The sequence below is a fragment of the Ambystoma mexicanum genome, chromosome 5p, assembly GCF_040938575.1.
Source record: "Ambystoma mexicanum isolate Mex_15411 chromosome 5p, UKY_AmexF1_1, whole genome shotgun sequence".
In the NCBI taxonomy this organism is placed as follows: Eukaryota; Metazoa; Chordata; class Amphibia; order Caudata; family Ambystomatidae; genus Ambystoma; species Ambystoma mexicanum.
In genome coordinates this window covers 482,817,637-482,840,156 of record NC_090930.1, presented here as the reverse complement: position 1 = coordinate 482,840,156, position 22,520 = coordinate 482,817,637, and positions in this window count along the sequence as shown.

Genomic DNA, 22,520 nt, shown 5'->3' with positions numbered 1-22,520 from the left:
CTGGCAGCTCGCCGTCCCTGTGGTTCTCCTGTGCTAGTGAGTTTCATTTCCAACTGGATTTGGGGTGAATTTCTGTGTCACCCCTGACGTTTCTGTTCACCCTCAATTTGTTTTCTGATGCCCCACCATTCCCCTAGGGTCTGTCTAGGATACGCGGGTTGGGTGTTAGCTATCTCATCCATTTTAGCAAGTTAAAATCCCAGTCCATTCCATTTCTGGTCTCGATTCCATTTCCCTGGTTCCAGCCATATTGTAGCAGGAGCAGCGATACCAATAACCCTGCACTACGGGGGGTTAGGAACTAGGTTCTCTCTTGCCCCAAGTCCACTTCTATTGACAGGGTCATATCCCTGACCTGTCACACCCACTATATTAGATAAGATATTCGTCTTTGAATGGCTGGCAGAGGCATCAATAATCATCCCCTGGGTACATGCTTATGTTGCAAACAACACTGAACTATTGTTGCAGGTGCAGATGTGAAGACTGCTAAAGAATGGAATGACTTTCTCGAAGGAATACATGCACTAGTTGGAAACAGGGGTATACTGATTTGCCCAAGTAGCCAGAGCAGCATGCTTTCCTGCCTGGCTGCAGCAATGACAGTGAAAGGCCAGATATTGAAAAGATCGGCCAAAAAATCACTAGTTGAGCCAAACGAAAATAAGCCAGTGATGCAAAAAAGTGATGTACTGACTTATTAGAAGTAAAGAGGTCCTGATGAGGAGTGATAAGATTATTATAGCACTTTTGAAAAAGAACATGTACAGTCCCATTAAATACACAGCAGCCATTCTGCGCTGCCCCACATTACCCGATTACATGTACTGCTATTCTCCTAAGCAGGGGTTGTAAAGTGCTCAGAAGCAGCAGTGGCATGGGATTAAGTGCTGCATATAATCAATAAACTAAACTAAGCTACATTCCCAGTTAAACAATATGGGCCCTGCTGACAAATTTCTCTGCTAACACCTCATAAAAGGAATTTGAACGTTATTGAGAATAGGAATACTGCGTGAGCTCAGCTAGATTTAAACTCATTTACAGGCTCCCTTCCGCCACCTCTTCTCCTTCTATCATCTCTGACTGTCTGTCTGATATTCAGGAGTGGTTTGCCGCCAATGATCTATGCCTTAATGCCAGTAAGACCAAGAATCTCCTCATCGGCACACCTGCTCCCTCCTTTCCGATCACTCTCTGGCCTGCCTCTCTTGGCCCTCTTCCTGCTCCCACCTGTGAGGCAAAGAACCTTGGTGTCATCTTCAACTCCACCCTCGCCTTCTCTCTTCACATCTCAGACATCTCTAAGAAATAACACTAACAGATGCACCTCTGGAGAAGTATTCTTCCTTTGCTCACTTCCCCCAGAAGCTCACTGTCTCCAGAGCCCTGGTTCTTTCTAGGCTGGACTACTGCAACAGCCTCTTTCTAAATCTGCCTGCCTCTACTCTCTGCAACTCATTCAGAACAGGACTGCAAGACTTGTCCTTGGCCTCAAGCCCAGGGTTCATTATCTCACCAGGACTGAAATCTCTGTGCTGGCTCCCAGTGGCGGCGAGAATTAAGTTCAAAGCCCTCTGCATTGTCCACAAGGCTTTCTGGGGCCAGAGGCCTCAATACCTTCAACTCTTCCTAAATATCTTCCTTCTCGAGCTCTTTACGCATCCGCTTCCAACTCCCTCAGGGTCAGTCGCTTCTCCAAGCAACAAGTTGGTGATAGATCTCTTTCTTTGGCTGGGGCCTCCCTCTGGAACAGCATCCCTGAAACTTGAGGAGAACCATCTCCGGAAGCACCTCAAGGCCTTCCTCTTTGCTTCTGCTTTCTCTCTTCCTCTCCCCTGCTGATCTCCTACCTGAAACTGCACTTACCTGGCTACCCTTGCACTCTGGGACTGTTTCTGTATCCCTACAGCCCCCTACCAGCACTTGACACCCAATGTCTGCACTTACCCTTGCAATTGCCACCAGCTGGCCGCACCTTTTATTTATTGTCTATATTATTTATTTACTTTTATCCTATGAACTGCACTCCCTCCCCCGCATGTTTCCCCTCCCCCCTTGCACTTGCACAATCTCAATTTCACCTGGCCTAGTAAGATCGTTGTCTTTGTTTTCCCTGTTCCCCCCCCTTACCTCATCGCGCCTTGAAACACTTGTGTATAGGTGCCTTTATAAATGCCATATCATATCATATATCATAACGTTCAGGTTTGCACATAAACACGAAGCAGGCGCCTTAACCCAGTGAGCTATTTCACCAGGTTTGGCTTATCTGCCCTTTAGGTTAAACATAGACCTATGTAAAAGGAGCATTAACATACTGAGCTGTATTTGGTAACATGATGGTGCCTTGCAAGTCCCTCTTTGGCAAACAGAGTTACTTGTATGCCTAACCTGACTTCTGCATGGATCTGGTCCAGCCTACCACTTTTTGTAAGACCTATTTAATACATAAAACACTAGATTCATGACCAGACTAGAATGGCTAGCAGGAAAGGGGCTGTGCAGCAAGTTGTCTGGAATTGGGAGAGGACAAGGTAATGAAAAGTGCTTTACATTGCGTTTTATTACCGTAAATCACACACAGCAATGGAGACCTGTTGCACTCCCCACCAATGTGTGAATAGTACCCGACCAGGAAGGTAAGAAGTGATCTAAGACACTATTTAATTTAATTCTTTATTGTGATTTTTGGCTGATACTAGTCAACCTTACCCAATCTTAAAAATTACACTACAATTGACAATCCATTAAACGAGTAGTAAAACAACATTAAAAAAACTTTTACATATATTACATACAAGTGATCACTTGACAGCTCATCATTTTTTTATTTTATTGAAAACTATTTTAGTTGAAATACATCAACTTTTTCAATTATTACAGAATAAATATTGGTAGCACTTGTATATCTTTTGTATTTGATATTAGATCACAATATAGATTATTACATTCTATAAAGGTCTAGAGCAAATTTATTACAAAATAAAAACATTGGATTAAAACAACACATTGCATAAAGCAGATAATGATTCAAAATTTAAGAGGCAATCAGCTTGCCTAATTTTCTAGGATTTTGTCATGGAAGATAATACACACATGTTGTAGAATCGAAGGTTAAACATCTAAATAACAGTCTTCTTATAACAGAGGTTGTATATTATACGTATTTTGCAACTATTAAAACCAACAGTAAAATTATTCCATCTGGATTGTCTAGCATCTAAACTAAGCATGTATTTATCAAGCTTAAAAGAAAAAAGAGGCGTGATCCATATCTTAAAATTTGTGTTTTTGATCTGTATCTCATGTATGTTTTTTCAGATAAAGTTTCGAGTGATGCATTGTCATGCGACCGACCGCATGGAGATTGTGGCGACGGTTCCGTTGGAGTGGCCATTAGGATGGTACACTTTTTCTCCTCTTGCATGGGTAGCGGTCTAGTCATTTGCATGTTTCTTACGTTGTGAAGTCGCTGTTGCCGGAAGACTTACTCCGCGTCTTCCCGGCGAACAGCGCGTTGCATCTTTGAGTTTCACTCGTTTACTTGGTTGCTGTATGCTAGTTGTTGCCTTCTACCTGTCTCCCTACAGTCATTCCCTGGCGGCTACCGTCACTCTCTCCTCTCGCTCCCTTCCCTCGGAGTATTTTCCTCCGGACTCCTTTTTTCCTTTTTCTAGACGTACCTATTTTTTCCCCCGTCATGTCCTTGCTCTGCTTTGTTACCATTGTTCCCGTCTCAATTAGTTACCTTCACCGGCCCTCCTCGGACTGCCTTCAAACTCAGCATTCTCCTTCCGCTCTCCAAGACCATCAAAGGTTTTCTTTTAGACTTTGGCTTTTTCCCCTATTTTCAACCGCCTTCGGTGACGGGGCCACAGAGGCCACCGTTTACTAGCGGCTGCTGTGGCTTCTCACCGCGGTTGGGATACAGCCTCCAACGACCACCAGTACTGAGAAGCTCCCAGATACTCCACAGACTCAAGTTCATCAGGTGAGGAGTCGGAGGAGTGAAGTGGGACCGACGAGTTGGATTATCAGAGTGACAGTACTGACAGTTTGCAATGCCAAACAATGGCTACTCCCGAGCAAATCCAAGAACTCGTTGGGGCCATACAGAAACTTTCTCAGGATGTCCAAATGATGAAGGTGGAGAATCAGACATTGCAACATATCTCTCAAGAGGTACAGAACCTAAAGGCTGAAAATGTTGTACTCAAACAACTAATGACCACAAGAGAGAAGCCCCAGGTACCTGAACTACCCCCGATGCCATTGTCCTCCGGCAAGTTTGACGGATCCTCAAAGAGGGTGGGAGAATGACTCGACTCCTGTAAGCTGTATTTCACATACAGACCCGTCCTCTTTGCCACCAGCAAGGCTAGAGTAGGATTTATGGTATCAAATATGGTGGGCAACGCTTTGTCCTGGGTTAGCCCGTTAGCCATAGAGGATGCTCCCGCCCTCCAGGACTACGAAGAATTTTGCACCTTAATAAGGCAGACCTTTGAGCGTCCCGAGATCACGTATGCAGCTTGTGAAAGAGATACTGGATGCTCATCAGGGTTCTATGGAGTTCTTGTCTTACATCTCTCATTTCAAGGCTTTAGATGCCCAGGCAGGTTGGCCAGAAAAAGCTCAGTATGCGATTTTCTGAAGGGGTCTAAAGGAAGACATCAAAGATGAGCTTGCCCGCATGCCGAGACCCCTGACTCTCGCAGAACTGTTCGTCGCGGTTCTCCAGATTAAACACTGCTTGACTGAACGAAAGAATGAAAGGCGCAAATACAAGAATCGGCTGTTTTTCGAGGATACTCTACCAATTGTCCTTTCCTCTTCCTCCACTCACCCGAAAGAGGAGCCGATGCAGATTGAGATGACCAGAGGACCCCTTATCAACGAAGAGAGACGTTGCCATCGAGAAAAAGGATTGTGCGCATATTGTGCATCAGAGAAGCATTCTATGGCAAACTGTGAGGAGTTAACAGTACGCAGGTCGGGAAACAGACATCCTCGGAGTTGAGAGGGACCAACTACCGGGGATTTCAAATTACTTCCCTCCCTACGTTTCGCTTGCAATATCCTCTCCTACAAAAAACAGTTCGGAAGATTCCCGTCTCATGGTGATTGGGGTTCAATTGTACATAAAAGGAAGGTGGGAGGAGGCTTTGGCCCTACTCGATTGCGGTGCAGCCAGAAATTTTGTGGATGTCCATTGGGCTACCAATATGGGAATCCCACGCCTTGAAAAACCTGAAAACCAGAAGGTGGAAGGGGTTGATGGTACCCCCCTATCTTCCGGCCCAATTACACACTCGACTGGGGCATTACAACTCAGGATCTTTCAACATTCGGAGATGATTACCTTTGACATCATACGGGCTGCCCACTTTCCGATTATCCTGGGAATTACTTGGCTTCGCCGTCACAACCCAAGGATAGATTGGACCAACAATTACCTGGCGTTTGAGTCAGAATACTGCAAGAAACTGTGTGGTTCACATAGATGCACTGTGAATATTCAAACTACAAATTCAACACCGACTCAGTTAAGAATTCACTCCTTTCCAACAGAATAGCTTCGCTATCAACAAGTATTCCAAGAGCAGCCCACATTGGAGCTACCACCACATAGACCAGAAGACTGCGCGATTGACTTGATTCCTGGAGCCTTGGTACCATTTGGGTGCACGTTTTCTCTCTCAAACACCGAATGGCAAGCACTTCGGTCATATTTAGACAGCCATCTGCAAAATGGACTCATCCAGCCCTCTAAATCCCCTGCAGGGGCGCCGCTGTTTTTCATTCTCCAACGGGACTCCACGGATTTAAGACCTTGCATTGATTTTCGAGGACTTAACAAGGTCACCATACGGGACAGGTATCCAATGCCGCTCATTTCCGATATATTGGAGATAGTGCAAGGAGCCAAGATCTTTACCAAACTTGATTTACGGAGTGCGTACCATCTCCTCCGTGTTCGAGAAGGAGACGAGTGGAAGGACACATTTCGCACCCTGTTCGGGTTATATGAATATCGGGTAATGCCCTTTGGACTAGTTAACGCGCCAGCCATCTTCCAAAGGTTCATGGACCGCTTGTTCTCAGACATGATGTTTGTCTCGGTTGTAATCTATTTGGATGATATCCTTATTTTATCTAAGGATCCTAAACAACATGTTACCCATGTCTCAGAAGTACTGAGCCACCTTCAAGACAATCATTTACGGGCCAAACTGGAAGAGTGTGTCTTTGGGGTTAACACCATACCCTATTTGGGATACATCCTTTCTCATGAAGGAGTAGCTATGGACGAACGGAAAGTAACTGCCATTCTGAAGTGGCCATCGCCAGATTCCGTGAAAGAGGTCCAAAGATTCCTGGGGTTGGCTAACTACTACCGCAGGTTCATTCAGAACTTCTCTGAGGTAGTACTTCCAATCACGTGTCTCCTCAAGACGAGCTCTTCTCCATTCCAATGGTCGCCGAAGGCAGAGGAAAGTTTCACCCATCTCAAAACTCTCTTTTGTTCTGCTCCAATTCTCAGGCATCCCCTCCAATCCCAACCCTTCATCGTCAAAACAGAGGCCTCAGCAGCAGCCATTGGGGCTGTTCTTCAAACCTTCGAAGGCATAGAAAATCCCATAGCCTATTTATCGAAGACCTTAACGGCAAGCCAAAAAAATTATTCAGTTCTAGAAAAAGAACTGTTGGCGATGAAACAAGCTCGTGAGACCTGGAAACATCTACTCCAAGGAGGAAGCCACCCATTTACCATTCGCACAGCCCACAAGAACCTTAAAGTCCTAGAGTCAATGGAATGCGTAAACTCCAGACAGGCTCGGTGGGCACATTATTTGGCTCAGTTTGACTTTCACATTACCTACGTTCCAGGAAGTCAGAACATTCTGACCGACGTCCTGTCTAGGAAAGAGGTTGATAAAACTCTAACATCGGACCCACAGCGTATGTTCCCTGATCACATCCACATAGCCACGGTTAACACTTTTCTACAGCAAGTCAGACAAGCCACTGCGATGGAACAACCTGTAGTTCCCAAAGATTTCCAGATGAAGGAGGGGTTCTGGTTCAGAGGACATCAACTCTACTTACCCACCGACAATCTCCGCAAAAGAGTCATCTACCTTTGTCATGACACTAGCACTGCTGGACATAGAGGAGTGTCAGGAACTCTAGACCTCGTTCAGCGTTCATATTTCTGGTTCCAAATGCGGAAGGACGTGAGCGATTACGTTCTGAAATGTCCAGTTTGCGCTCAAGCTAAGTACCATCCCGGCAAACCTATAGGACTACTGGAACAGTCCATAGCTCCTTCACGTCCTTGGAGCATTGTCACCACTGACTTTATAGTCAATTTACCACCTTCGGATGCATGCACGTGTATCATGGTGACAGACATTTTCTCCAATATGGCACATTTCTCTCCACTACCTAAAATACCCTCAGCGGAGGAGATGGCACAGGTCTTTCTTCGCGATGTTTTTCGTATACACGGAGTACCGGACAAGATTATCTCCGATAGAGGTCCACAGTACACCTCTAAATTCTGGAAGGCCATGTGCCATCACTTAGGCATTTATTTATTTTTATTTGCATTTGTTAAGCGCGCTTGCAGCCCATAAGGCATCGAGGCGCTGTTACAGAGGATACGAAAACTTAGGATTACAGACAGGTGCCAGGAGGGCTCTTAGTTACAGATTAGTAGGCATATATGCAGTGGACGATACAGGTTCAGGTTAAACAAAGAGTCTAGTTTTGATAGCCTTACGGAAGGCTAGGTGGGATTGAATGAGTCTTAGGTGAGGTGGCAGAGCGTTCCAGTGCGTGGCTGCTAGGGTGGGGAAGCTAGAGCCACCAGCGCGCACTTTCCGAGTAGTAGGCGTGACGATTGTGTTGGCATAAGGGGACCTGAGAGGTCTCTTGGCTGTGTGCCTAGTAATTCTGTTGGTCAGGTAAGGAGGGGCAAGTTCATGTAGGCATTTGTGTGTGAGGGCAAGAGTTTTAAAAACAATTCTCTCTTTGACAGGGAGCCAGTGTGCTTGCCTTCTGATTTCGGAGATATGGTTTCTTCTAGAGGTACCGGTAGCTGCCCTAAGCGCATTGTTCTGGGCTAGCTGCAGTTTGGCCAGGTTTTTGCTAGATGTCCCCACGAGAAGGGCATTACAGTAGTCAAGTCTTGACCCGATAATTGCCCTGGCAATCGTGAGGCAATTTTGACGGGCCAAGAAGGGCCTGGCTGCGTTGAGGACTTTGGAGTAGTAGGCTGAGGATGCAGCGATAGCATTGACCTGTTTATCCATGGACAGGTCGGAGTCAAGGTAGACTCCGAGTGTCTTAACATGGTTCGAGACCTTGATTTGAATGTTATCAATGGAGAAGGAGGCGTACTGATCTCCGAGGTTACCCAGAGTGAAGGGTGACCCAATGAGGAGGAGTTCTGTCTTTTCGCTGTTGAGGCACAGCCAATTCTCCGCCATCCAGGATTGGATGGTAGTGTAGATAGAGGTGAGGGTGTTGGAATCTGCTAGGTAATCGCCCGTGAGTGGGATCAGTACCTGCGTATCGTCAGCATAGTTGGTATAAGAAATACCAAGGGCATCCAAGATGCTAAACAGGGGCCTTGTGAAGAGGTTATAGAGTGTTGGGGCGATACAAGATCCCTGGGGGACACCGCAAGTGAGGAGGCTAGGGGTGGCGGCGGCAGCTTCAGAAAAGACTTTCATGGCCCTTTCTTGGAGAAAGGAGGTGATCCACTGGCAGGCTTTCGGGGAGAAGTTGGCTTGGGTGGCTAGGTGGTGACACAAGGTGTTGTGGTCAACCAGATCGAACGCAGCAGAGAGATCCAGGAGCAGAAGGAGGGCAGGTTTGCCTACATCTCTGAGGTCATCCATTTGGTTCTTTAGATCTAGGAGGGCCGTCTCAGTGCCATGTCGGGGGCGGAACCCAGATTGCCGCAGGCCGAGGAGACGGTTGTCCTCTAAGAACTTTTGGACCTGCAGGTAGGCTGCTTTGTCCAGGATTTTGAGCAGGAATGGTACAGTTGTGATGGGCCTGTAGTTCCCCGGGACGGTTGGGTCGAGTGAGGGTTTCTTGAGGAGTGGGCGTACCCACGCTTCCTTGAGTCCTGATGGTACATGGCCTGATTGGAAGGAGGAGTTGATAAAGGCTGTAAGGAAGGGGGCGAGAGTATGTGCGGAGTCTTTGATGAGGCTGGCTGGGCAGGCATCACCTTTACAATTGGAGGGTTTGATAGAGTTGAGCAGGGTGATGACCTCTTGCTCAGTGATGTCTTTGAATTCGAACATCGGGGATGATGTGGACTTGATGGGTGGCTTAGCGTGGAAGTTCGCTATAATATGAGAAAGGGCTTTTTGGTGGCCACGAATTTTTGTTTGGAGGGTGTTGAGCTTCTCTAGCATGGCAGATTGAATGCTGTTGCACCACTTGTCATCTTTGATAACTGAGGAGGGGGGGGCAGATGGTTTTTCCAGTTCCCTGAAGATTGTGAATAGTTCCTTAGATCCTGACTTGGCGTCGGAGATCCTGGCGTTGAAAGAGGCGGCCTTTGCCAGTGTGATGTTAGTCTTGTAAGATTTGGATATGGCTTTGAATTTCTGCTTAGTGGCTTCAGAGGGGTTTGTTTTCCAGGAGGATAGTGCAATCCTCTTTTGCGCACGTTGGTCAAGGAGTTCTTTAGAGAACCATGAGTTAACATGTTTGGCTTTCTTAGCTTTTTTGAGAGTCAGGGGGGCAATGGCGTCCACGGCTGACGTGATGACATCCTTGAAAGTGTCAGCTAAGGTGTCAGGGTTATTAGATGAAGGTGCCTGAAGGGCTGGGTTAAGGAGGTAGGGTGCTAGGGTCTCGACTGTGAGGAGGCGTGAGCTCCTGGCATAAGTGGCGAGGCTTGGTGATGGCGGAGAGAGAGCCACTTTTCTGGTTCCGAGGTTGAATTGGATGTAATGGTGGTCAGACCAGGGGATAGGGGTATTGGCTGTGATGAGAAGGGAGCAGTTGTGATGACTGATCCAGTCAAGGGTGCGCCCTTTGATGTGCGTGGGGTCAGAGATGGAATGCACAAAGCCGATGTTGGAGAGTGCCTTCTTGAGGTGTTTCGCTGGGGAGTCTTTAGGGTCATTCAGCCCTAGGTTGAGGTCACCAAGGAGTAGAACCTGAGAGGTCTTTTTGATGTTGTGAGACAATGCAGGGATAAGGGTGTCATGGAAGTCCATACATGGGCCGGGGGGTCTGTATACAATGTGCATGGATATGGTGCAGTTGGGCGAGACATTGATTTTTAGCGGGAGGTAGTCACTGTTGCTGTCAAGGATGCCTTCAGCTACTCTGATGGTAAGGGTGTCCCTTGCGATGAGGGCAACGCCTCCACCTCTCTGAGAGGTGCGGTCTTTCCTGAAAATGGAATATCCAGGTGGGATGGCGAGTGATAAGACTGGGCCTGAGCTTTCATTCAGCCAGGTTTCAGTAAGGATGAGGAGGTCGAGCTTGTTGTTTATGATCAGGTCGTTGATGTCAAGGGCGTGAGCTGGTATGGAACGGGCATTAAGCAGGGCGCAGCTTAGCATGTAGTCATGGGGAGGCGTGGGGATAAGTGGGCTGGTGGGTGAAGATAGAGGGTCAGAGGTACTAGGTAGTGTGGTCATGGGGGCGGCAACAGTAGGATGAATAGGCACAGAAACATCATTAAGCTGCACAATATCATGTGTGGTCATGGGGGCGGCAACAGTAGGATGAATAGGCACAGAAACATCATTAAGCTGCACAATATCACGTGTGGTCATGGGGGCGGCAACAGTATGCGCTACAAGCAAGGGTGCAGTAGGACTGAAGGGCGAAGGTTGAGGGGCAAAGTTAGAGTTCATGGTCGGGTTGGTGGTTGCGAAGTAATGTTTGTTGACAGGACCCTTGATGATGAACTTTTGTGCCGTGGCAGAGCACGTGTAAGCTGGCCGCTGGCTTCTTGTGCCCAACCTAACATTACGGTAACCCAAGGTCGGGGTAGAACTGATGGGGTTGGTGGGCTGAGTGCGGGACCGTAGTCGTGCATTCCTGCTGTGGTACAGTAGAGGGCGTGTGTTTGCTAGCAAGGTAGGCGCACAAGAAGGTTGTAGCATGGGGGCATTAGTGCTAATGGCCTTACCTTGTGCAGGTTTAACAAAGCGTGAGGGCGCCAGCTGCGCCATCGAGCAGCTGAGAGCTGCAGAGAGAGAATGCGGCCTTGTCCTTTGGCCTTCTCCGGCTGGCGGCTTCGCCTGGCGGCGGTTCTCCTCTCCCTTTAAAGCGGGAGAGGAGGGGCTGCGGGCTCCTACACGCGAGTCACGTGACTCGGCTCCGGCAGTCGTGTTGTCTGTTGCCATGGTGCACAGACGGTGGATGTGTATTCCAGCTGGGGGCTCGTGTTCTGCGATGGCGGCATGGGCAGGAGGGGCTCGTCCTCGTGGAGGGGCTCGTCCTTCGTGGCTGCAGGGGGATGTCTGCGAAGTTCTCACTCGCAGCGGAGCTGCAGAGAGAGAATGCGGCCTTGTCCTTTGGCCTTCTCCGGCTGGCATAGAAAGAGCACTCTCTTCAGGGTTTCACCCTCAGACTAATGGTCGAACTGAGAGGACAAACGCTACCCTGGAACAGTACTTAAGATGTTTCTGCAATCAACAACAAGACAACTGGGTAGCTGTCATGATGCCTGCCCCCGGGAAGGCAGACCAGGCCCAGCAACCCCGGAAGCAGGCATCATGCCGTTTGGAGCATGTCCAAAAACCCCAGTTAGGGGCTGTTTGGGTGCAGTCCTGGCACCTATGGCGCCAGGCTCATAAGGATAAAATCAGTCCTGGCGCCATGGGCGCCAGGCTCATTTCAGAAAACCTACCTAATGCAGACCATGCTGCACGAAGCCACAAGCCAAATGGGGCTTAGGAGGGACTATTTTACCTAAGGGACTACTTTTTTCTCGGGTGGGGGCTGTGGAAGAATACTTACCTGGGACTTCTTCCTAGGCTATTTAAACCACGCCCAGACAGCCACACGTGCTTCGCGTTATTCTGCATTCGGCAGCGTAACGCTCACCGTGCCTCCAGAATCTTCCAGTCTTCAGCCACGCCCGCTTCAGTCCTGGACCACCTGGAAACGAGGAGAAGAGGTTCAAACTTGAAACCTTACCTGAATTCTTGAACCATCGCGCCGTCGATCTTGAAGATGGAGTCATCGCACGCGCATCGTCATGCACCTCGCAGCGCCGCGCTGTACTCGCCATCCAGTGCAGCTTTTCCTCACTCCATCGCGGACTCTGCATTTCCAAACCGCTCTCCGATATCTAAGGGGACAAGAAAAGACAGGTGAGCACGGGAATGCAAAAGGGCAATACAAGCTACCCCCAAAGACTACCTGATTTACCGCAGGGGGTACTCACCTCATATCGGGTCGGCGCAGTTAACTCTGCATCATCGCCGTACCCCGGCCCCTAAGGGGAAAACCACTATAGACTTACCTGACTCTCACCAACTGCCCTTTGGACTCTTCGTGGTGGTTAAGTCGGCAACCTACAAGGAATCGGAAAGAGTGAAGGTCAGACATTTGAACTCTTACAAACTATTGGATCCTAGAGTCAATACTGGACCTCACCAATTCCTCCATGCCAGTGAAGTAACTGGTCGTCTACGCGCCCCTGCGCCCGATGCAGGATGGAGAGCTCACCTTTCTAAACCATCAGGAGAGAACAAGAGGGAACATCGGGAGTGGTCAGTGGGCAGACAATGGGAGTGGAAGGTGGGTTAACGCTCGAATTACGGGAGGTTAATTCCCTTTCTCCTTTGCAGAAAGATATTCATACGAGCCGACAAACGAAGTAAGTGGGGGTGTCCAGTCAGTCATCTCGGCTCTACGTGGCACCAGGCCAGTCCAGATTGACGTCCCCGTGGGAACCAGGTGAGCGGAACAGTAGCGCTTATTCCCACTGCAGAGTTTGCCTATAATAACGCTAAACACTCTAAGATGTCTCCGTTCTATTGCAACTATGGTTTACACCCACAAATCATCCTTCCGGTGGCTCAAGTACAGTCACAGCTTCCAGGCATAGAAACTATCCTAACTACTATTCAGGAAGCCCATTCAGGGGCCTCTTCTAGTCTGAAGGACACCGCCATATCTAACAAGAAACAAGCAGATGCACACCGTCAGCTGGGCCCAGATTGGAAGGTTGGGTCATAGGTTTGGTTATCCACCAAATACCTCCCTCGATGGACGCATCCCTCCAAGCTGTCTCCCTGATATCTGGGGCCATTTCCCATCCTTGCCAAAATTAACCGTCTCTTACAAATTACATCTTCCACACAATCTGAAACACATTCACCCGGTGTTTCATGCTTCTCTACTCAAACCCATCTTTCCATCTCATGGGCACTCCATCTCGAACCATACTCATCTGCGAGCCACTTCTGAAAAAGATGAATATGAGGTTTCCCACATCTTCGATTCTAGATACCATAAGGGGAGATTAGAATATTTGATTAGATGGAAAGGATACCCTAGCTCAGAAGACTCATGGGAACCTTTGTCACATATTCATGCCCCGAGACTGCTCTGAAGATTTCACACCTTTCACCCGGGCAAGCCGGGGGGAGTCTCCTTCAGACGGGGGCATACTGTCATGCGATCGACCGCATGGAGATTGTGGCGACGGTTCCGTTGGAGTGGCCATTACACTTTTTCTCCTCTTGCATGGGTAGCGGTCTAGTCTTTTGCACGTTTCTTACGTTGTGACGTCGCTGTTGCCGGAAGACTTACTCCGCGTCTTCCCGGCGAACAGCGCACTGCAACTTTGAGTTTCACTCGTTTACTTGGTTGCTGTACGCTTGTTGTTGCCTTCTACTTGTCTCCCTCCAGTCTTTCCCTGGCAGCTACCGTCGCTCTCTCCTCTCGCTCCCTTCCCTCTGAGTATTTTCCTCCAGACTCCTTTTTTCCTTTTTCTAGACTTACCTATTTTTCCCAATCATCTCCTTGCTCTGCTTTGTTACCGTTTTTCCCGTCTCAATTGGTTACCTTCACCGGCCCTCTTCGGACTGCCTTCAAACTCAGCATTCTCCTTCCGCTCTCTAAGACCATCAAAGGTTTTTTTTAGCCTTTGGCTTTTTCCCCTATTTTCACCCGCCTTCGGTGACGGGGCCACAGAGGCCACTGTTTACTAGCAGCGCTATGGCTTCTCACCGTGGTTGGGATACAGCCTCCAATGACCACCAGTACAGAGAAGCTCCCAGATACTCCACAGACTCAAGTTCATCAGGTGAGGAGTCAGAGGAGGGAAGTGGGACCGAAAAGTTGGATTATCAGAGTGACAGTATTGACATGCATGGTTTAAGTAAAGGTATTGGTTTCATGTAGGTTCAAGGCTTGAAGAAACTGTATTGTGGCAATATACAAGGATGTGTTATTGGAATTGAATATGTGAGTCCACATCTGATGTTTAGTTAGTAACTTAAAATTAAGATGTTTGTAATAGGCCATCTTGCATTGATCGACTAATGACACACTCTGTTGTAAGATGCAGAAGAGTTTCTTGTTGTTCAGGTATATTACAAAATCTACATAAAGTCTCTGTATTTAGATTTTTAGTCAAAAAATTTACTTTTGTTGGCCATAGATTCATGCAAAAGCGCAAAAATAGATTAGCGAAAACTAGGTCTGGAAATTTTAATATATAAGCTGGAGTTTGGTGCATTGGTTTTGCTCCTGCTTTGAAATGGGTGCCATGATTGCAGGAGGTCCAGGTGGTTATCCATTCATAATACCAGAGTGTCTTCTTTGCCTTATCTGGTGATTGCAGTAGTAGTTCTAACGAGTTGTCTGCTTCAGTGAGGATCGGCTGACATTGTTTTTCCATATCTGGATAGAGGAGGGTAGATCTGAGAGCATAGCTAGTTTTAACGCTATGCAAAGATTGTTCTCCCCCTTTCCAGCAAGACAACATTTTCTATACATGGCTAACAATTGCCAAGATACTATCGCTTTTAGGGATATTAAGCCCAGCTCAAATTTCATAAGAGATATAAGTATACTGAGGGGCAGTGCCATGATTGTCTTCCAGAAGGCACCTTCTAGTATATCCCAGCACAGAGAATTAGATGGAGATAGGAAATTATGGGAATGACCTTCTGTTTATCACCGGTTTGTAGGAAAATTGTCGTTATTTCCGCTGAATTGCTTTGCCTTGAGTTGCAAGATATTTCATCCTGTTTTTAAGCTGTAGCTTGTATGGATAGTCAGAGGGGTGTGTATTTAGATTTACCCCAAGATATTTGTACTGGGATATTTGATTCAATGGGATATCGCAGAGCAACCACTTTATTTAAAATCAACAATATTGAAAAGCTCAATTCAGCACAACTTCTTTCAATACATTAATTCAATATATTCAGAGGATAATGACCATAGTACATAAAATAGTCCCCAGAGTAACTATACATCCCCTGAATCACTTAATAAAAGACATCAAACATTGCTAATTATCTTGGCTTGTGCTAGTAATTTTAGTGATGCTATTGTTAAACGTTTCTTCAATCTTGTCAGTCTCAAAAATATTTCCTCCTTATTCGCATAATTGAGGTTCCCAAAAAATCTTTTCAAAAAAGGTATTGGTGTAATACATCTAATGTTTTAAATTCAACTAAATGTGTTCCCGATTTTGGAGCATACTTTGTCTATTGCATAGTGTACAACTGCCCTCTACATTTATCTGCTTTTCCCTGAGAGTGAGGTCCTGTTTCCACCCTCCTGGCCATCTGTTTTCCTGCACATGTGGAGTTTGTGCGTGGCTGCTGACCATTCCATTAGGTAGGGCCTTTTCTGTGTGCATTGCTGCACCTCCAGGGGAATTATTGAACCTGAAAAATCGAAATTTGAAAAAAAAGAAATGTGCATAGAATTCTTGGAAAGGACCGTTTTATTTGGCATTTTCATTGTGCTGCCATTTTTTGAGCCTTTTGATACCTTGACCTGCCTTAGTATTTTGAGAGCACAAGTTTTCCCACTATTGCCTGCTTATTTGACTGTTTTTTGGCCCTTCCAAGATGGCCGCCATGGTTTTCTTTGTTGTGTAGGCAGGCTGTGCCGAAACACCTCTCCCTCTGCAGCACTCCCACTGGTTGCGGAGTGTTTTCTTGCATCCAAACAGGAACCGGTAGGCTCAGCAAAGTTCCACTTATAAGGCCCCTGTCTGCTCCCTGTCCGCTTCCGGAACGCTAATTGGGGTCCTCCCTGTACCTTAACCACAATGATGCTGCCATCTCAATCCTCTAAGAAATCCGGACTGCCTTGACTTTGCCTCCTCCAGAAATATGGGTTAGTTCCCTCTTTATGGATTCACTCCTACCACCTTTGACTATCACTGTTCTTTCTGCTTGTTACTCCCATGTTGTCATCCTGATGCGCAGTGCTTCCTAAAACCCTTTGTTAACATCTGAATCCAAGATTGAAAAGTCAAATCTTGCTGTTTTTGCTTTGTCCTAAAAAGTCAAATCTTGCTGCCCATTGCGGAAATCTCTGTATTTTGCTTGTATACTGATGCTGCTCTGTAACTTGCCAGCCCAGTGACCTCACCACTCTTTTGTCCCACACCTACCTGCCTTAGCCCCTCCCCCCAGTTTCTCCATCCTCTCCTCACTTCCACCCCCATGGCGCTTTCCGTTTCTATCTTTTCCAACTGCTTCTCCATTGACTATCCTTCCCTTCTCACCAAGTCTGGTAGGAAGAAGTTCAAAAAGGATATCTTGGCCTCTAACCCTGGTCTTCCTATCGCTGACACCTACTCCAATTCTTCCTCCAGACAGACCCTCACCGACATCCCCTTTGTTGTTCCTTCGCCAGATCTATGGACTCCTCATATGATCTCTGTGCTCTGTCCTATCTCCTCCTCTCCCATTAATGATGGCACTTGCTTGGAAGTTCTCATGGCTTCCCTCAACTCCTCTAAAGTTATCATTAATGTCTACCAAAATGGCACTGTCATGGTCCAAGGCCCTCAGGCCAATCTCCTCCTCTTTGAGGCGCTTCCCTCGCCTCACCAATTTCCTCTCATCTCCTGACGTCCCTCCTCTCCCCCCTTGGCTACCTTGCCCTCTCTCCTCATCCTCTGCACCTCCTAGGGCTCTTTCTCCTCCTCAGGACGTACCTCCGATCTGTTCCCCTCCCCGGAAGGCCTTTATGGCTGGCAACCTTTTCATATTGCCATTTCTAAACTCTCGCTCCGCTGTCAAACACTCCTCTGACATCTGCCACCTCCTTGAAGAACTAGACCTTGATGTCCTTGTCTTACTGAGACATGGTTCACGGCCAGCTCTGTCACAAGCTTTGACACTCTCCTCCCTGATGGCTACAAGATCCTCTCCGCACCCAGATCCTCCCGGTCTGGTGGGGGGGTAGCCCTGATCTTTCCCGAGTGGATTCCTGCCTCTATCATTCCCACTCAGACCTACTCCTCTTTTGAATGCCTTGTCTGTAGGCTTTCTCTCTCACCTACCCATTCTCTTACTGTGGCTACCATTACCGACCTACTGGTCAAATCACCTCATTTCTCTCTTAGTGGGCGGACCTCTCCTCCTCCCTCCTGGCTTCTACCACTCAACTCCTCCTCCTCGGTGACCTCAATATACATCGACTCTCCTTGTTCCTCCTCTGTACTCTTCCATGACCTCTGCGGCGACTCCTTCCTGTCCATCCTCCCCTCTGGCCTGACTCACTCTGCAGGGTACACACTCGATTTCTTGATCTCCTCTGACCGCCCCCTCTCCATCCCTCTGAGAACTCCCCTCTCCTGGAGCGATCACTCCCTCCTCTCATCTCTCCCTCTCTTCCCCCCCAAGCCAAGCCTAGCCCAACACTGCCACCTACCTTCTCGGACATCCGGCCCATGAAGCGTTTGTCAGTTGAGGCTTTTGATACCACTTTCTCCACCCCTCCACCTCTGGCTTTCTTACATCCTGACACAGCCCTGTCTCTGCTCTACTCTTCAATTTCTGATACTCTTGACGCTCTTGCCCCTGTCATGAGGATCCGTTTGAAGTCCAAAGCCAAGTGCAATTCCTGGTACGACTCTGACCTAGCTACACTTAAACGTAAGTGTAGGGCAGCTGAGAGGAAATTGAGGGCTTCCTGTTTATCCTCTGACAAACTGGCCTGTCGCCTGCTACAAAGGCAATACCGACTCTGTTCTCACCAAGAAGAGAGTCCACATTCAAGCTTGTGTCTCTGCAGCATCTAACAACTCTGCCAAACTCTTTAAAATCTGCAAGGAGCTGGCCAACACTGCTGCAGTCTCTACCCCTCCTGTTGCCTTCCAGGCTCTTTGCAATGCTCTTGCCTCTCACTTCATTAAAAAGAAACAGTATATCCTGCCCACCCTCTCCACTCCCACACCTCCTCTCCCCTCTCCATCTGCGCTTGTTGACCCTCTTTTAGCCACCCCCACCATCCTTCTCATCCTTTCCTCTTTTCTCCCCTGACGAGGTCGCTAGACAAGTCCGATCTATGAAAGCCTCGTCAAAGCAGGTTCATCCCTGTTCCTCTAAAACCATCAAGGACCACATTGACATCCTCGCTCCGGCCCTTGCTGATTTTTGCAACCACTCCTTTGCCTCAAGATCCTTCCCCTCCCATCTGATGCACTCCCTTGTGCATCCTCTTCTCAAGAAACCCACAGCTGATCCTTTGTGTCCAGCAAACTATCGCCCAATTTCCATTACTCCCTTTCTGGGCAAACTCCTGGAAAAGTTGGCCATCTCTCAGCTTAACCTTCATTCCAATTCTGTTGGCTGTCTCCATGACCGCCAGTCTGGCTTCAGAGCTGCCAGAAGCCCGGAAACTGCTCTCCTGAACATCTGTGAAGATCTGCTCTCCAACCTTGACTCTAACATTCCCTCTGTCCTCATCCTCCTCGATCTCTCTACTGCCTTTGACACGATCAACCATACCATCCTGCTCAACCGTTTCTATGAAAACCTGGGTATCACTGATCAGGCTCCAGCATGGCTGACCTCTTTCCTCTCTAATCGACCCTCCCAGGTCCAACTTGGGTCCTTGCTATCATCTATCCTCATCTCTACCTGTGGTGTTCCCCGGGGGGGGGTCTAACCTCTCGCCCTGGCTTTTCAACCAATACCTGGCAACTCTCGCCCACTGCATTGCCATTTTCTGCTCAGATTTTCAGTGCTACGCTGACGACACTCAACTCGTTTTCAGGCTGCCCTCGGCCACCTCCTCTCCCTCTCATCTCTGATTGCCTAACTGCCATTCAAGATTGGTGTGCCGCTAATGATCTTTGTCTGAATGCAAGCAATACGGAGAGCCTCCTCATCGACACACCTTCACCATCCTTTCTCCTCACTCTCTGGCCAGCTTCCCTCGGCCCCCCTCCTGCCCCCATCTGAGAGGCTAAGAACCTCAGGGTCATCTTTGACTCCACCCTTTCCTTCTCCGCCCACATCTCTGAGGTCTCTAAAAAAGTCAAACTTCCTACTGCACCTCCGCAGAGGTACTCTGCCTTTCCTCTCCTTCCCCCAGAAGCTCATGGTATCCCAAGCTGTGGTTCGCTCTAGGTTGGACTATTGTAACAGCCTCTTTCTAAATCTACCTGCCTCTACTCTCTGCCCTCTGCAACTAATTCAGAACAGGACTGCAAGACTTGTCCTTGGCCTCAAGCCCTGGGATCGTATCTCTCCAGCTCTGAAATCTCTCCATTTGCTCCCAGTGGATGCAAGGATTAAATTCAAAACCCTCTGCATTGTCCACAAGGCTTTCTGGGGCCTGGGTCCAAAATACCTTCAGCTATCTTTCCACAAATACCTCCCCTCTCGAGCTCTTCGTTACTTTACCTCTAATTCCCTCAGGGTCAGTCGTTTTTCAAAGAAACGAGCTGGGGGTAGATCTCTGTCTTCAGCTGGGGCCTCCCTCTGGAACAGCGGAGGAGGGGGGAGCAGGGTAGAAGAATCAAGCAAAACAGGCAACACCTGTGTGCGAGAAGGGTGGGGGGCACAAAGGAATTGCCCTTTTCTTGTCTGCCCTTCGCTTCGGACGCCTGGGCAAGAGACGCCCATGATCTAAGATCCACTTCCACCTGCTCCCCATTAGCAAAGGAAAAGTGGCTGGAGGGCTCCTTAAGTATGGAAAAAAGGGGCAACCAGGAAGGCACCAGGTGGGCGGGGCTTGCTAAGTGGGGAAAAGAGCAGCAACTTGGAAGGCACCAGGTGGGCGGAGCTTAGGCCAGGTGACCTAGAACCACTTGCACCTGCTCCCCATCAGCAATGGAAAAGAGGCTGGAGGGCCCCTTAAGTAGGGAAAAGAGCAGCAACCAGAAGGCAGCAGGTGGGCGGGTCTTGCTAAGTGGGGAAAAGAGCGGCAACCTGGAAGGCACCATGTGGGCGGGGCTTAGGCCAGGTGACCTAGATCCACTTGCACCTGCTCCCCATCAGCAAAGGAAAAGAGGCTGGAGGGCTCCTTAAGTAGGGAAAAGAGTGGCAACCAGGAAGGCACCAGGTGGGCGAGGCTTAGGCCAGGTGACCCCGATCCACTTGCACCTGCTCCCCATCAGTTAATCATTCAGTTGATTCCTCGGCCATTATAGTACTCACCTATCCCTCAAAGGGGAGAAAAAGGGTTTAGTGATATTCGGAAGCAGGGCATTCCTTGTGTGGAGGACAACATCTCGTGGTCAATACAGTAGCCCCCCTTCTTTCAAAGGGAAGAAAAAAAGGTTCAGTGGTATGCAACGTCAGGGCATTCCGAGTGGAGGGTACTGTGAGGGGTCAGAAGTAAGGCTAAAACACATTAGTGATGTTTGTGATCAGAAACTTTTATTATATAAAAAGGGTTGGAAAAATGCCTCTCTGTCCCTAAATCTAATAGGGGTTTCCCGGCCTCTAAGAAACAGAATGAAACTGTCAGAATGTCCAAGTTATAAAGTCTGCTCCTGTTGTGTCTCAAAAAGCCTACTTTTGTCCCCAACACTGTTCTGTTAACTGTTTTTATAAAGTGTCACCAACAGCACCTTGGCGCTAGACGATCGAACAGGACAAGAATAAGAGCCTAAAAAAGGTAGGTTTTCAGAGCGTGGCGGAAGGCCAGATGGTCTTTCGTTTGTGGCTCGCATAGGGAAAGGGATGGAGTTCCAAAGCTTGGCAGCAGCAACTGAAAAATGGTAACCCAATTTCCAACTTTCTGCATGCACTTCTCACACTGAAACTCACAAACACCTCTCGGCACAGCAATCTGCACGCACTTCAACACATGGCAACAACAGACTAACAACACATAACCTGGCACAACAGCACATGGGAATTCGCACAGACCAGATAACCGCACTCAGCGAACGGTGCAAACGGAATGGAAGTTGCCAACAGGACATTACAGCTCTCACTTTCCTAGTCCCACTACACCCTACTAACCCTCCCTTCACACTTTCCTTTTAAGATCCGCCAGAGCGCATGAGGACCAATCTGGTGGTGACGGTGCACAGTACCAATACCTTTAACATTAACATTAAAATGAGCGGCCGCCAACCCTTTCCAGCCGATAGCATGGGACAGGAAGATGACAGGCATCTATCGAGCGAAGGGTCCGGGTAGGTACATATGGACTGAACCTTTCCTTCAGATAATGCCACTTGGGAATGGAATGCCCGATGTCCAAAACACAGAGATTTAAAACGGACTTGTTGCAAGGCAGGCAGCCAATGGAGAGTGCGAAGAACAGGCGAAACATGAAGACCATATGGGGTCGCAGTGGCCAGGCAGGCAGCTGCCTTTTAGAGTAGCTTTAAGCGACGAGTCAGATAAAGAGGCTGGGCAAGGAATGAGTTACAGTAGTCCAGCCTACTAAGAATAAGAGAGGCCACCACTAGGGGATTTAGATGAGCAGGGAGGAAAGGAATGACCTTGCGTAGAACCCTGAGCTGGAAAAAAAAAAAGAACAAATTCTTGCAAATAGTGCTGACCTTTGCTGAGGTTGATAGAGAAGATGGACATCTAAATCCCAGATTTTTCACCTCTAGCACGACCGCGGACAAGGACCCAGCTCAGGGGGCCTAAAAACTGGCGACCAAGCAGACTAGAATGCAAAGTGCGGGAGGGGCCAACCACCATGACCTCTGTCTTGTCTCCGTTCAATGTCAGCCAATTGTGGCCCATCGAACTACCCACTGCCGCCAGGCACCTCTTCAGCTAAGACACTGTGTCTGGCTGGACAGAGTCCAGTCGGACGATGCTTTGGGTATCATCAGCATAGGAGTAGCAGCGGAAGCCGTGGGTGCGGATGAGCAGGACAAGAGGCTGAATATAGATGTTAAATAGCGCCAGAGACCAGGCGGAGCCCTGGGGGAACTCACAAGGAAGAATGGTAGACAGCAAAGAAAAAGATGAAAGGGTGAGTGTCTCCGGCCCATAAAGAAAGATGTAACCCAGGAGAGGACCTGCCCAGAAAGGCCCGCCAGGGTGAGGCGGGTCAGA